The sequence below is a fragment of the Miscanthus floridulus genome, chromosome 13 (assembly GCF_019320115.1).
Source record: "Miscanthus floridulus cultivar M001 chromosome 13, ASM1932011v1, whole genome shotgun sequence".
Classification (NCBI taxonomy): Eukaryota; Viridiplantae; Streptophyta; class Magnoliopsida; order Poales; family Poaceae; genus Miscanthus; species Miscanthus floridulus.
In genome coordinates, this window is record NC_089592.1 from 27,721,468 (window position 1) to 27,737,334 (window position 15,867).

The window sequence follows — 15,867 nt, forward strand, 5'->3', positions numbered from 1 at the left end:
TTTGCTAAAATAATTCAAACATGGCATTTAGGTTCTATGTCACTACACATCACGGAAGGCATGATCTAGCAAGGAAGGAAAAGCTGGCTATAAAAACACTATGTGCGGTAAGTATAACTTACTTCTTCAATACTCCATTACATGGCTATTAAAAGCATTACTTAACATTTTCATATGCAAAACACACAGTGCACCAAGCAGAAGCCTGTGAGTGTACATTGTGGATACTATATATGTTCTATGATGAGTAACATCGGTGCCTACAGGAGACACCCCTTAAGGGTAAGTTTGAACCTCTTCACCTGTAGTATAAAAACTTCATACATGGTATGAAATACTAAACCGAAACTTGTTCTCTTGTAGTGGAAAGAAGAGAGAGTAATGAAAAGAGACCCATACAAGGATGACCAACTCTTAGAGCTCATCGGTGACCTTTGCAACTTCATATTGGACCAGATTGTACACGTCAAAGGCACCTACCATGACCGAGAGTCTGACTTAGGTAGTAATCCTCAGTATCAACACCTTTGTGAGACTAAAAGGCTAGCTGTAGGACGTTGATAACAATATGTATGGAATTTAACATTGGTTTTACCTTGTGAATTATGTCTATTTAATGATGAATTGTATATATTCTTATGAATTGGACTTGTCATTGTAGTTTATATAATACTCTTGTGCTTGTAGTCTAAGGGGTTTGGAACGCTGGTCGCAGGACGTTCGGCAACGTGAACGCGGTTTGGAATATTGGTCACGGGGCGTTCGACAACGCGAACATGGTTCGGAACGTTTGTCGCGGGGCGTTCGGCAACGCGAACACGGGATGGAATACGTGGAAACAAACAGTGTTCTGGTCAAATTTGAATTATAAATTTGAATTTTTTTTTGCAAAAAAGTACTGTAGGGGCGGTTCATTCAAGAACCGCCCCTACAAACAGGTATTATAGGGGCGGCCTGAGAACCGTCCCTACAAATACATGATTTGTAGAGATGGTTTGGTAGGGGCGGCTGGCCAAACCACAACTATAAAGGGTTACGAGCCGCCCCTAAAAAACATTTCTGTAGTAGTGACTCGTAGCGGAATGGCTCAACAAAGAAATCTATGTCATCCTCGGAGTCGGAGTCGTTGAGGTAATCTTGAGAGCGTAGCCGGTTTCTATAGGAATCATACTCATCGGAATACCAAGGGCTATCGTCAATCACACACATCCTGATAGGTGTTTTAATCTCAAGGTCATAGTCATTAGTGGGGTCATCAGGAAGCCTCAGCGTCTTGACTGTCGCAGAACTGACCAATTTATAGGAATACAAGTACAATGGCAATCCGCAAGCGGTCACACTATCATACTTGAACCCATATAAACCCGGTAGTCCGTCGAGTACCGCAACGGGTCTCAATAAACGATTTACAACAACCAAGATCGTACAGGATTCAACATACATGCCACATATTACATAAAGTTCACAGATACTTTTCATCATCATAGTACGAATAAAAGTTATTACAAACCGAGTTTGATAAATAAAGCGGAAGCAAATAAGTTCGAAGATAAAGTTTCCAACATAGTTTGATACAGTGCCAAACCAGATCACGGTCCACAAAAGCAAAGATAGGAATTACTAAAGAAGCCTACCCAAGGCTTACTCCTCATCCACGGCAGGATAGAAGCAACTCTTGCAATACCCATGATACACAGTGCCATCTGCAATAATGGGAAAATAAACCCTGAGTACGAGAAGGTACTCAGCTAGACTTACCCGTCATGAACCAGAAATAAAATGACTCCAAGGATTATGCAAGGCTGTATAAGTGGACGTAACTCGACAACATTTTTGCGTAAAAGCAAATGAGTCATGGTATAGTTACAATTTCTTTATCAAGTTAACTATAACTATCCATTTCTAGATTAGCAACTATCCTGTGCCAAACATGTGATATATCATTTAGAAGCATACAATAGTAACCATAGCAGGTATTGTAATTCCATTTTCATCCGAACCATCATGTTCCATAACACAGTTACTACGATGTTGGATCTAGTCAAGTTTCTCACTATCCGGGAGAGACAGCGATTCGAATCGATTTCAACCAGCTGGGAATTTATTCCTAACACAAACCCAGGTCTACCAGCCACGATAACCTTAGGTCACCTTTGGTACAACTCTGGTACACATTTCGTGGGTCCGTACTGCGCCGCACAATCTGGAACACTAGATGTCAGGATGCTCAGGCCAAGCCTACCCTTGGGCTCAGTCTGATCGTTCCCCGGAAGGAGCGCACAACAGAACGATTCCCGGCCTGAGTTGAATTACTCAGCTTTGCGATCGGAACGAGTTATCCGGCCAGCTAAGTGAGAGGCATGCGTTCAATCTTGTCAGAAGTTCCAACAACGGTACGGTCCTTGATCGACATAGACGGGGATAGATCCACACCCAAGACCTCCATGTCTTGTTGCTTCTCTATCGACCTCCCGTCCGGTCTTGATTTACTTTTACCTCATGGTTCTGTTCCATGATGGCAGATATAGCCAACCATACTCCGGTATCCATCTATATCTCGCAGGTGACAGAATATCACCCGACTTCTACCGGTCTAAGCATGGCTAAGCATTTATTCGATCCTGGACCTATACCGGTTAAAGGTGTAATATCTGGACAAGGAATGTACATGCATCAAGTGGTTTCATTCAACTCTTATAACCTAATGCATCAATCATAAATACGTAAGTAAACATTTGTAAATTACTAGGAGACTTATAATGCTCCGGGGCTTGCCTCGCAGAAAAGAAGTAGGGCGGTGGTCAGGACACTCCGGAAGCTCTTCAGGGTTCTGCTCCACGCCTTCGGGAGCTGCGGCTTGCGGATCCTCCTGCTGGTTCCCTTCCTCTGCTTCTTCGAATTCCAGCAACGTGATCTCTTCCTCTGATCCTAGATGCGTGAGTATGGCATAAGTATTACGAATGCATATATGTTAACAAGTGCATCATGTTTATTGAGTAGGTGCATATCTCTTCTCGATTATTACTTAACTACTTCTACAATGCATCGCCTATGCCACAAATAGTAGCTACTTGTTTCACTCATAACTGGAGTTCTACTAATCCAAAAACAGTGATCCTAGACTTTTTGGAAAGCTTATCAAATTCTCTACAACTTTGTTATTAACCATCTTTACAGTACACATCATTTTCAACATACAACTCATCAAACTCTAGAATCAGTCCAGAAACTATTTAATATGCAACACTTCTACTTCATGTAATCATTCAAAATTTGACAATATAGAATCTACCAACAGTTTAAGCCTACCAAATACATTTAAGATAATATAATAATGAAGCCCAAACTATTTATTAGATTGCCTTTATTATTTTATTTAGATATCTAGGTTAAATAATAAACATATATTAGATATACTTCATAAATTCTCAAAAATTTACAGTGCCTTACTAATGCTATCAAAGGACTACTATAAAAATTTCATGTCATTTTACCAAGTAGAACATCCTATACAAAAATGATAAGGCAGCAAGACTTGAAATAGCATAAATGGAAAATCCTATTGAAAAGTGTCAAGCAACAGATTTCCTATTTTTCTTAGCATCCATATGGTACTAGGATTACCTCCAACAAATTTCATGAATTTTGGACTCATAAATAATTTATAAAAATTCATGTAAGGATTAACTATTCATAAAAGAAAAATCTATAACTATAAATCTACACATGCACTGGTCCTCACATTTTTACCAGAGCTCATATATGCTAAGACTAGCTCACCACAAAAATTTCATAATTTTTGGAGCACAGGAACTCTAGATATAAAATAAACAAATTTGAATGCATTCAAAAGCACATTTCAAATCCCTATTTAATTCTCCAAAAATTTCTACTGTACAAGTCAAGAACATATTTTCCCTAAATACTACACTTCCTAATGAACACTACAAAATTTATTTCACAAATTTAGGAGCTACCAAACTGAAGATACAAAAATCACAAATCACACTTGAATCTGGAATTTTTGAACTAGCCCTCAACACTGCTGTCGCTGACCGGTGGGACCTACACGTCAGTTGGACCCACATGTCATCGAGACAAAACAGAGCAGCGGCGCTGCTTGGCACTGCGCGGCTACGGCTCATCGACGGCGAGCTTTGTCGGCGGTGACACCTTCACTACGTGATCTACGTGACCTAGCGAATCTACTGCGCCACTCGGTGGGACCTCTCGTCGGGGCTACGCACGGCGGCGGCGCTTATGGTGGCACGGCGGAGCTGGACAACGGCGGTACGCCGATGGGGGCTATGGTGGCTCGAACGAACGCTACGCCGAGCATCACCGAGCTGCGGCGGAGCTATCTAGCGCCCTAACGCAGCCTGGGGTGGACGGTGGCGACGTGGCCACGGAGACGGGGCTCGCGGTGGAACTCCGGCGAGCTCGCATGCGTTGCGGTGGCTTACCAAGCGCTACCGGTGGACACGGGAGGAGGCAGGGGGTTGCTGGGGTGGCGATGGAGTGCTACGGTGGTGATGGAGTGGCTAGGGGCGAGCTTGCGCACGGCTATGGTGACGGCGGAGCTGCGGGAGCTCGGCGGCTGCTGCTGGCGCTGTGAGACGACGAAGGAGGAGCGGGGAAAACGAACTGAGGGCGCTGGGCGTTGCGGGCGGGTGCTGGCGTGATGAAGGCGCGCTTCGGCCTGCCTTGGCCGCGCTGGGCAGAGCGCCGGCGACGCGCGGCCACGCTCCGCGCCACGTGGCGACCACGGCCTGAACCGGTCGGCCACTGATGGCTTGATTCAGTTCGTTCAGTCGCGACATGCCAAGCCTGACGACGAGTTTCGCAAACGATTTTACTGAAAATCCGTGGCTCCGTTGTGCAAACATCCTAAACCGAATTTGTAGACCTATGTACCAGCTACACTTCTTGTTCAAAGCACTTGTTCTAATTCACAACAGAAACAGAGAAAAATCATGCTCAAGGTTGGCCTGTCAGGCTGTCAGTGTTCATGACTTAGCAAAATTTGCTAAGTGTTGAAATTGTTGATTTCTCTGATTTTTGAAATCCAAATTCACACATGTTAGGAGCTGAATCAGTCAAAGACCCCAAAATAAAAGTTGTTCCTAATGTCAAACACTACAACTTTGCTTTAGTGAACTCCTCCATGCAAGGTCTCTAGCACCTAGTTCAACTTTAGTCAAACATGTCACTTTGAAATTATGATACATACTCAAACCATGACTAAATGACCAAATTAGCCCTAGCCCTAAATACCAAAGTTGTTCATAATGATATCCTAAGCATGTTTAAGCAATTTGCAAGGTCATTCTATCATTTCATGTAGTAGTCACTCATAGAGCCATTTAGTGTAATCGCCTGAAATATGACTTAAAGGCTTGGTTATGAAAAGTGACTTTCATGAACAATGTTCTAATTGCTAACCCAAGTGTGGTTACATGTTTTTTGTGACTCACATCTACCAAGTACATGTTTTCATTCATGATCATTTGCATATACACATGGAAACAGGAAATAATAAGAATGTTGCATATGTTTCAATTGAATGTTTCAAATGTCAAATGCTTGTTTATGAATGCTTTATGATCATGCTCATGCTATGCGAGTCAAGTTATGTAAGGCTAACACCCAAGGTGTTACATTGACCTTGGCACACTTGAGGAGCAGAGTCTCATCCATGTCGACGTTGAAGCAATGGCGTATGTCAAGGGACTCCAGATGGGGACAGCTGTCCAAGACGGTTTCTAGGCCCTCATTGTCGATGCCATTGCCAAAAAGCTGCAAGGAGCGTAGCCCATGCATACCTGCAATCCCTCCAACGTCCTTGTTCGTGCAATCTCTAGTAACGTTGAAATCTTCATTTCTCAGTCTGAAGTGCTTCAACTGTGGCCATACTTCGCTAACAAACTTGTACACCTCATAACCACAAACGTCAATGCTCACAAAAAAACCACCAACGCTAGGACATAGCGAGAGCTCGAGCTCCTCAAGCAGAGGGAGCCCTTTCACAGCCTCCGTAAGTCCTTCATTTGAGACAAGGTTGCAGGAAATAAGGCGAAGGCTCTTCAGACAAGGGGCCCTGCAAAATTTGCACAATGCCTTAACAATCAACGATCCAATGGCACCAGAAAGTATTCAGATAAAAGTTGTTCAGCACTACTAAACTTCTGTCAAAACGAAAATAAGTTTAGATATGCATGTATTCCTTTGGATGAACACATGGTATATATATACTATATAGGAATAGGATGACCTTTTTTTCAAGTATAAACAATCATATAGTGTAAGATCTGGTATGAGAAAACATTGCAGTGATGACACTTGACTATATACATTTTGGGACTATGCCAATGTATAAGCCGTAAACACAGTTTCATCGTGCCAGTGATTTTGTGGTAATGGATGAACTATAAGTCTAACTCAGAATTTACGTGTCAGGATGCAAGATAAACAAATTTTCAGTTAACTTCAGTGTAAAAATTACAAACATAAACTCTAAAGCATGTATCCATTCCAGAATTCAAAGATACATTTTTCAAATCTTGCCATAGTGGTGCATTTTCGAATGCTTCAAAAGTTTCAGGAACTGTCATAAGCTTATGACACTAAACTTTGCAGTGGTTACTGCTGAGGACAGACTTAGTATACCACTCAAGTCGTAAACATAACTAATAATATGTGAATGTAACAAAGTTGCCAGGATTACAGTAAGAGTTTACTTGCGTTAAAAAAAACTGTAAGAGTTTACCAAACATACAGATATGTCTAGTTTTTGGATATGTCCCCACCATCCACCTTCTCTTCTCAAAAGCTATTGTGCTTTTATAGCACATAAATCATATAATGAAGTTGAATATTGCTATACTCTAGGGTGGTATATCATGAGGTACATCTTTTCCTTGCCAGTTCAACCTTAAAAGTGTATATACTAGGGATAGGTAGAAACGACGTTTGATAAGTTGGCGTCTTTGATGACAATTAATGAAAAAAGGTGATAAAAGTCTGGACAAAAACTACAAACAATGCTTAAAGGCGTAGTTGTATGATGTATCTAGGAGTGGTCTTCCCAATTTTGCAAAAACATATTACAGACACATGATCAGTGTATGAATTCGCCCTGCAAAATTTGTGACCACAATACAAAGTCTGAATAGACCTGCAACAGACATTCTTTCTAGATTTTAAATTTAGAACCATTCCTAGCTGATAAAATAACATTATGGCCTAAGTCACACATCTGAAAAGACAGGAAGCTGGCTAATTTTGGACAGCTAATTTTGGACAACAACCAGATCAGACAGTAACACGGGAAAAAAAAGGTTATGAACGAGGTGAAAACACATATCAAAATTACACTCAAACAACAGCTGGTCGGCAAGCAACGAGACAGCTAGCAACCCAATCAAACGAAGAAGTGCAATATCAATCAAGCGGTAAATTTTTTTCTCAAGAGGACGATTCTGATTCTTACTGTTCAGTGAGGTAGATAAGGAAGCCGTCGTCCCCGGCGTACTGCCCGCAGAACGCCTCGCAGTGGCCCGCGCTGCGCTGCGCCGCACGGCCTCGCAGGCCATGCCGCCGCGGTTGAGCCTGCGCGCGATCCCCTCGTGCCCGCGCATGGTGATGCGGCGCCACAGCGGGGGCTCCTCCCGCGCGACGCGGCGCCAGGAGCGGCACACCTGGTCCGCGGAGATCAGGATGTTGATGTGGTCGAGGTGGTGGAAGATCGCCAGGAGCACGTCCGTCGCCTTGGTATAGGACAGACACATCATGCAAACGCCAGTCGGATGGGGGTAACGGGCCGGCGTCGACCACTTCCGCGCGTCCGGTGATACGGGCTTTGGCTGCAGGTGACTGATTGGGCCGTTATTTACTTGTTCTCTTCTCCTGGTCCAATGGACAGACTTACGGGTTGTAGGTGACGAGATGGTCGTCATCCGCGAAGGCACATCTGGCGTGAACCAATATGGATTAGGAGCAGAGCAAATAAACGGTGTTTTTGGGAGGCATAAAGATAATAATTAATCATTTTCTTTGTTTTCATGTTTTATTCTTTTTTTCGTTTTTCTATCTTCTCTTCTATTTTCCCTCTTTCTTTTCTTTTATGTTTTCTGTGGATTTTCTTATTTTTCATTTTTATTTTATTTTTAAAATTTTTCCTCCTTTTCATTTTACTCTAATTAAAATTTTGTTTTGTTTTATTTTTTATTCCATGAGATATGATTGTATTTGTGTGGGTTATAGCAGATATAAAAAATATTTGACTTCATTTAATTATAAAAATAATTTATGCATTTCTTATGTGTCTTACCTAATCCGCCGAAACATTTGGTTTTGCTTAGCTATAGATATAATTTGTGCATTTGTGATGTGTCTTCTACCTTTGTCTCGGTTACATCACGTTCCAAAAACATTTAGCTTTGTTTAACTATAGAAATAATTTGTACATTTGAGGTGTGTCTTTCTGCATTTGGGTTATGTCACATATAAAAACATTTGGCTTTCCATAACTATAGAAATGATTTATGGATTTGAGATGTGTCTTCTATATTTGTTTGGTTACATCATATGTCAAAACATTTGGCTTTGCTTTAACTACAGAAATTTGCACACTTGTAACACGTCTTCTGCATTTGTCTATGTTACATCATGTACCAAAGCATTTGGCTTTGCTTAAGTGAATAATTTATGCATTCATGTAGTGTCTTTGCACTTGTCACGTTTACATCAAATGCTAAAACATTTGGTTTGCTTAACTACAGAAATAATTGGTGTATCTGTGATGTGTTTTCTGCATTTGTCTTACATGAGGGACCAAAACATTTAACTTTTCTTAACTATACAAATAATTTGTACTGTGTCTTCTACATTTGTTTGGTTACATCATATGTCAAAACATTTGGCTTTGCTTTAACTACAAAAAATTGCACACTTGTAACATGCCTTCTGCATTTGTCTATGTTACATCATGTACCAAACATTTGGCTTTGCTTAAGTGAATAATTTATGCATTCATGTAGTGTCTTTGCACTTGTCACATTTACATCAAATGCTAAATCATTTGGTATGCTTAACTACAGAAATAATTGGTGTATATGTGATGTATTTTCTGCATTTGTCTTACATGAGGGACCAAAACATTTGACTTTCCTTAACTATACAAATAATTTGTACATTTGTAATGTGTCTTCTCCATTTTTTTCTGGATTACATTACATACCAAAATATTTGGCTTTACTTAACTATAGAAATAATTTGTGCATTTATAATGTGTCTTCTATATTTGTTTTTCTTAACTATAGAAATAATTTGTGCATTTGTCAGGAGCGGAGCTTGGTTCAGACCAAGCTAGGCCATGGCTTCCATGCCCAATAAAATTTCCACTTGCTAAACAGTAACTTTTTTTACTGTTAATAGATAATTAAGACTCGATTATAAAGAATGGCCCCTGCTGCTTGTCCAATCAAGCTCGACCACTAGCATTTGTGATGTGCCTTCTGTATTTATAGGTAACACCACACAAAAACATTTGGCTTTGATACATGTGATGTTTACCTAGTATACATGTGACGTTCTATTGTGTATTTTGGGACGTTCACAGTTCACATAGTATAAATGTGATTTTTGCAATATTCACAAAGTATATATGTTATGTTTTAGATGTATTTTAGGGTGTTTCAAAGCCTAAGTTTGGTTTTGGATAATTGATGAAACCTAAGTACTAACCTATGTCATCAAGTGTGATCATGAGCTAGGTTGGTACACACCAAGTGATGGAGCAAGTGAGAGGTCCATCAAGATGGAGATGGACATATGATGATGGTGATCAAGCTCCAGCTTGGAAAAGAAGAAAGAGAAAAGAAACCAAGGAGATTAAGGAAAAGGTATCAAATAGGTTTTTGTTTTGACACTCAGGACACCATAGAGGGTGTGAGTGTGTTTAGGATCGATAGTCGTACTATAAAGAGGAAAAATCTTTGGCTAAGTGGTTATCAAGTGCCACTAGGTGATATGATTCTTGCATGCATTTAGGGACCTAGTGTGCTAACAATTGAACCTTGAAAAATGTTTTGAAAAATGCTAACACACGAGCACAAGAGTTGTACACACTGTGGTTAGCAACTTGGAAGCAAGGGTGAAGCAGTTGAGAAGTTAGAAAAAGAAAAGGAGGTGAAGGGTGATGACTGAACGCTGGTCTCGACATGACCAGACACGTCTGGTGCTAAACCCTAGTGTGGGGGGTACGACCCCGGATACCCATGATAGACCACATGGGCTGCGCCCTCAGGGGCGGCCCAGCCCACAAGACGAAGCCTTGCAAGGCACGACTCTGCTCGGTGCCTCCCGCAAGACACCAGGAAGATATCCTAAAGATACTACGAGATCTATTAGGATGCGTATGATCCCAAGATTTCTATAATCTGTTATTATTTTCCGGTTATCTCTCAGATCTAACAGACTTGTAAACCTGCCCCTCGAACTATATAAGGCGGGCAGGGACCCCCTCCAAACTCACGTAATATCATACGATAGCTAATACAAACAAACAGACCACAGGAGTAGGGTATTATGTCATACTGATGGCCTGAACCTGTCTAACTCATGTGTCTCTATTGCCTTCTTGTTCTTGATCATCCACTTCTCTGCCGATTAATCTACCTTCGTGGGATACCCCTCGGAGGACTGCAGACGATATTCTATCGATAGTTGGTGTGCAAAGTAGGGGTGTGCGTGTTGTTTCCTTGTTGAACAAGATGGTTTTTTCTGCAGGCTCTTCATCCCTCCCGTAGCCTGGCTAGATCTTCATGGTTGGATCCATCTTGTGGATCATCAACGTTGATGGAGTCGGAGAGCTCCTCGAGCAGGGGCAGATCAATTCTGTGCCGGTCACCCCTGCACCTGCGACTACAGATCTGATCTCGAAGCCACCTCCGAGGTCGCCTTTATTGGCAACTCACCGCCCACTTCCTCCCTACCAGAGGAGGCAGATCAACAATGATGATCTGATCGCATCTATCGATCAGGTTGGTCTAAAGCTCACTGATTGCCTCTCCATCACTAAATTGGCTCTAGACACTCTTGTTCAGCGCCGACCACCCTCCGATCTAGATCTATCAGAGGCTGCTCAGGAAAATCTAGCAGCTATGGCCCTACCCTTTGGGTTCACCAACGCTGTCGCCACTTACCAAGATGCCCTAATGGGTAGATTCACTGACTAGGTTGGAGATGTCCATCCTCCCACTGACCAGATCACCGACCAGCCTCTGTCGGCCATCAACATGCTCCACATCAGCCAACGCTCTGGAGCGTCCCTCTAGACCATCCCGGAGGAGAATCTAGACTCCAAGTCCTAGGGCTCTATGGAGACCGTTGTCGAAACGACCACCGAGCTACTTCTTCCCCCTCTGTTCTATGGCGGCGTAATCTTCAACGTCAGCGGCGATAGCCCCCTCAGAATGGCAAAACCGAGGAGGAACGCCCCACCCACGAGAATTGGAACGTCAATCGTGCGTAGCACCGTGCAAACGAGATTGCTCTCGCGACGACCGAGCAGCAACTTGACTCATAAGGAAGGCCACTCCAACGCAACCTCGACGACAAATTTGTCCACGTTGACGGGCATGGCGTTTACAAGACCCCAAGCGCCAATCTCGCAGTGGCCGCCAATGAGCTCGCCCCGCTTCCACAAACACCCAAGGTCGCCAAGGTCACCGCCATGCTTAAAGCGGCACACTGTCAGGTCAATGAGATCCGCCAGGATCATAGACCTTCATACTCCACAACCTTGATTCACCGATCAGCCGCGACAAGAACCGATCGCCGCCAAAGTTGCTTCACCAACCAACACTGTGATGACAGGAAACTCCTCTAGGGCGGAGCTAGGAGCAACTGCATCGAACGTCACTGCCAACATGACTACGAGGTCGACCAGGACGTCCGAGTGCACCTCAACAATCTCTGAGATCCACGATGATGTATCGACGAACGCTGCTTCAGTCGCCATGAAGAAGAAGTATGTCGCCACTAGGAGTACGAGCAAGAGTATGGTAACCCAGACTTAGCTCTTGAGCGCTCGCCACTGGCAACGCTATAGACGATGGCGCCGATAACCCCGAAGGGCCCCCAGCATTCACAAGGGTGCTCTAAACACTTTAGTGGCCCCGTGGTTTCAAAATCACTAGGGTCGAGCCCTATGAAGGAAGGATGAACCTGACATAGTGGCTACAGGCTTATGCCACTATTGTCCACGCCATCGGAGGAGACACCAGTGTTATGGTGAACTATCTTCCCATCATGCTCAGGCCAACCGCCATGGGCTGGTTTACAAGCCTTGCCTCAGACTGCATCGAATCCTAGGAAGAGCTGAAAAAGTCTTCACCGACAACTATATGGCTACGTGTACTCGGCCGGGCACCAAGCATGATCTCAACCACATCAATCAGAAGCCATCTGAGCTCCTCCACAACTACATCCGACGCTTTTCTGAGATGAGGAATTCTATTCCCAATATCACGGAAGCTGAGGTCATCACCAACTTCATCCGAGGACTCCACCACCACGAACTTCGCTCTAAGTTCAACCACAAGCCACCCACAGGGATTGGCGAGATGATCACGACCACCAACCAGTACGTCGAGGAAGCCGAGGTGCGCTTCAACGAGGATGCGGGCACTCATTGCCCAACACGCCGCTATGACGACCACCTTGATGACTGACATTACAACGACCGTCATTACAACAACCGCAGTTACCATCATGACAGCAGCCATGATCGGCCAGAAGGACCCAAGTCTTGTCAAAATCGTCACCGCCGGCCAGACCACATTATCGTCGCCATCAATGAACCTCGCGCCAAGCGCAATTATGACGAGCAATACAAGAAAATCCTCGACGGCTTGTGTCCTCTCCACAAGAATGCCAGACATAAGATGAAGGACTGCCTCGGCTTGGTGAAGGAATTCTAGGACACTGACCACCAATGATGGAGCTAGAGGCCACCGACCACCTGGGGGCAATAACAATGCCTTCCAAGACCATGACAAGGTGGTCACCGCCATCTTCGGGGGCCTCACCTCCACTGAGAACAGAAGAGAATGGAAGCTCACCGCCCGGTGGGTGCTCGCCATCACTACGGAAGACATCACCGCCGACCCTAGCTATCGCCCATGCTTTGAGGTCCCAATCACATTCAACAAGGCTGACCAGTGGGCGGACATCCCCTACATAGGGCGTTTCCCCCTCGTCCTCGACGCAACTGTCCAGAAAGTGCTTTTCAGAAAAGTGCTCGTCGAAAATGGGAGCGCTCTGAATCTCCTCTTCGTCGGAGCCCTAAAGGAGTTGGGCCTCGGGATAGCAGATCTCACACCCTCAGACTCCTCCTTCTAGGGTGTGGTACCTGGAAGGGCATCCAAACCACTTGGAGAAATCACCCTACCAGTACAATTCGGTAAGGCAAGCAACTACCGCGTTGAGCACATCAACTTCTACATCGCCAACTTCAACACCGCCTACCACGTCATACTTAGTCAGCCAGCTCTGGCCAAGTTCATGGTTGTACCGCACTATGCTTATCTAGTGCTGAAGATGCCTTCGCCTATAGGAGTCTTGGCCTTGTGGGCTAACCTCTCCATTGCATACGCCTATGAGATAGAGAGTCTCGCTCTCACCAAAGCCACCGACCTCTCCATCTAGATGGCTAGCGTGGTCACCGAAGCTAAGACGGTGCCAACCGATGACATGGAGATCCTAGATCTGGAGCCTCCTCGCGCCTTCGCCAAGTCTAAGGAAATAAAGGAGGTCGACCTCGGCATCGATGACCCCTCCAAGACCGTGAAGATTGGGGCTCACCTTAACCCCAAATAGGAAAGCACGCTCATCTCCTTCCTATGTGCCAATGCCGATGTGTTTGCTTGGAAACCTATAGACATGCCAGGGGTACCATGGGAGAAGATCGAGCACTCCTTGAATGTCTCGCCGACCACCAAACCGATCAAGCAGAAACTCCACCAATTCATGCCAAACACGAAGGAGGCTATTAGGGTAGAAATAAAATGGCTCTTAGCTACCGGATTCATAAAAGAAGTGTATCATCCTAAGTGATTAGCAAACCCTATTCTCGTTCAAAAAAGAATAAAGAATGGAGAATATACGTTAATTACACTGATCTTAATAAACACTGCCCTAAGGACCCCTTTGGTCTGCCTCGGATAGACGAGGTTGTAGACTCCACCGTCGGCTACGAACTACTCTCCTTCCTTGATTGTTACTCTGGCTATCATCAAATCTCCCTCAAGGAAGAAGACCAGATCAAGACATCGTTCATCACACCCTTCGGTGCATACTGCTACAACACCATGTCCTTCGGACTCAAGAACGCCGGGGTGACTTATCAAAGGGCTATCTAGATGTGCCTCGATCAATAGATTGGCCACAACATCGAAGCTTACATCAACGATGTGATCATCAAGTCCAAGACCACCGATGATCTTATCGCCAACCTCGAAGAAACGTTCGCCAACCTTAAAAGGTATCGATGGAAGCTAAACCCTTCAAAGTGCATCTTTGGAGTTCCATCCGATATACTCCTGGGCTACATCATCAGCGCACGAGGCATTGAGCCCAACCCTGACAAGGTTTCTACCATCACCAACATGAAATGGCCAACATGCATCAAGGATATACAGAAGCTTATAGGCTGCATGGCTACTTTAAGCCACTTCATATCACGCCTTGGTGAAAAAGGGCTACCATTCTTCAAACTCCTCAAGGCCTCCGAGCGCTTTTCTTGGTCGAAGGAGGCAAACACAGCTTTCGAGCAGCTCAAGTTGTTCCTAACAAAGCCTCCGATCATGATGGCACCATGGCCAGACAAAACTCTCCTAATCTACATCGCCACTAATTCTCATGTCATCAGCACAGCCATTGTGGTCAAATGCAAGGAAGTCGGGCATGCCTATAAGGTGCAACGTCCAGTATATTGCATCAGCGAGGTTCTTAACGAGCCCAAGACTCGTTATCCTTAGGTCCAAAAGCTGCTATACGCCATCCTGATTATGTCACGCAAGCTCCACCACTACTTCGAGTATTACAAGATTGTCGTGGTCACTGAGTTCCCTCTGGGGGACATTCTCTGCAATAAAGAGGCCAATAGCCGCATCATCAACTGGGCAATTGAGCTTAGCACTTACTCCATCAAATTCAGAAGTAGGCCTACCATCAAGTCACAGGCACTCGCTGATTTTGTCGCTGAGTGGACCGAGATCCAAGAGCCCATCGCCGCCACTTGCCCCTAGCACTGGGTGATGTACTTTTACGGCACCCTCAACATCAACGGTGCTGGTGTGGGCATTCTGTTCATTACGTTGACCAAGGATAACCTCTGATACGTTCTCTGAATACACTTTCTGGCCTCCAACAACGCCACCAAATATGAAGCATGTCTCCACAGACTCTGTATAGCCATCGAGCTCAACGTCAAACGCCTCATGGTATACGGGGACTCTGCTCTGGTCATCAACCAGCTCAACAAAGACTAGTCCTGCTCTAGTGAAAAGATGGATGCATATTGTGCCAAAATCAGGAAGCTTGAAGGGAAGTTCTATGGTATCGAGTACCGTCACGTGGTACGTGATCAAAATCAGCTCGTGGACCACCTATCCAAGTTAGGCTCCTCTCGCGCCATGATTCCACCAAAGGTCTTCATTCAAGATCTTTTGGCGCCATCTATTAAGGAAGAGAAAGAAGTTCAGGAAATCCCCCCCGCCGAGCAGCTGGTACTTACGGTACCTTCACCGATCGCCGATTGGAGGGAGTAATTCATCAAGTACCTCACCAGTGCCGAAGTACCCG

General features: G+C 44.5%; 1 pseudogene; it reads right to left on the minus strand.

Annotated features, from left to right (window-relative positions):
• Positions 1 to 1,023: 1,023 nt before the first annotated feature.
• LOC136499648 (putative F-box/LRR-repeat protein 9) lies at positions 1,024 to 7,790 on the minus strand (annotated as a pseudogene).
• Positions 7,791 to 15,867: the final 8,077 nt, after the last annotated feature.